Source organism: Echinops telfairi, unplaced genomic scaffold (genome assembly GCF_000313985.2).
Source record: "Echinops telfairi isolate 266 unplaced genomic scaffold, ASM31398v2 ScPeMD7_18;HRSCAF=68, whole genome shotgun sequence".
Lineage (NCBI taxonomy): Eukaryota > Metazoa > Chordata > Mammalia > Afrosoricida > Tenrecidae > Echinops > Echinops telfairi.
Genome location: NW_022103915.1, coordinates 34,253,612 through 34,254,771, shown reverse-complemented (window position 1 = coordinate 34,254,771; position 1,160 = coordinate 34,253,612). Strand labels below are relative to the sequence as shown.

Sequence of the window (1,160 nt, the reverse complement as noted above, 5' to 3'; positions counted from 1 at the left end):
TTCCAGGCCTATAGGTGTAACCCCCCCCTGAAAAGCTCTTCCCTTCTGCTCCTCCCTCATCTCCTTTCCCTGACTCATCACGTAAGTCCCAGCTTAACATCACTTCCTCCAGGAAGCCTTCCCTCATGCTCCCACGAGAAATTTCCAAAGCATCCCACACTTCTCTTCCAAATTACCTACCATTAATCTTCCCCCACAGAACTGTCACCTTTCTTGCTTATAATACGAAATGCTGAATCCTAAAGATGGCATGGTCCACACAGGGGCCGAAGTGATCTTTCTTTAAAAAGTTAATTTATTCATAGATTTCTTCTGTTGGCAATCTTGAATGACTTCCTATTTCTCTCGGAGAAAACCTCGACCTGTGTCCCCACGTCTTTACACCTGATTCCAGCTCCACGTCCCTCTCCCTGCTCGTTTACCGCTTTACACATTCTGGTTTTCCTCCTCTTCCGCAACCGTGGTGACCATTGTTTTGTTTCAGAACCTTTACCTCTGTTTGGAAAGCTCCCAGGCTGCCTCCCTTGCTTTCTTCAGGTCTCTGCTTAAACGTGACCTTGTCAAAGAACCTTCACAGCCCACCTTGCCTTACCCCCATCCTTTCGCATCTCTCCTCGCTACACGACTGCATTTTCCACTGCAGCGTAACAAAGTGTATGCTTGGGGGCTCAGGTGTGGCTTGTGTGTCTCTCCCGTCTAGAAGGAGAACTCCATGAGGGCAAGGCTGGTTCTATTCTGATCACTGCTTGCTCCCAACCACCCAGAGCAATCCCTGCCTCGAGAGTACGTCCTTCACAAAGATCTCTTCAGTTGTTCAATCCCGGACAGAGTCATGGAAGACTCGCAGAGAGGCTCTGGGACCAGGCCTCTTGTTTGTAGTGATGCCACCTCGGGGTGAGACATTCACGCGCACTCTGTGGGCATCTTCTTCTGGCTGGCAGTGGTCCCTCCACTTGCTCACGAGTTCACCTTTGGGTGGAGAACATCGTCCCTCCAGCACAGACAATGTGTGGTGAACAGCAGCTTTGGACATGGATGGGTTTGAAGAGACCATGAAATTGCCCGTGTCATATTTCCCTGGCAGGGGAGACACCATGATCAGGAAGGTGGGTTTCCCAGGGCGAGGCTCACCCAGTGCACTGTGGGTGTGCTGACCCCTG

General features: G+C 50.9%; 1 pseudogene; it reads left to right on the top strand.

Annotated features, from left to right (window-relative positions):
• Positions 1–1,069: 1,069 nt before the first annotated feature.
• Positions 1,070–1,160, top strand: LOC115868950 (annotated as a pseudogene).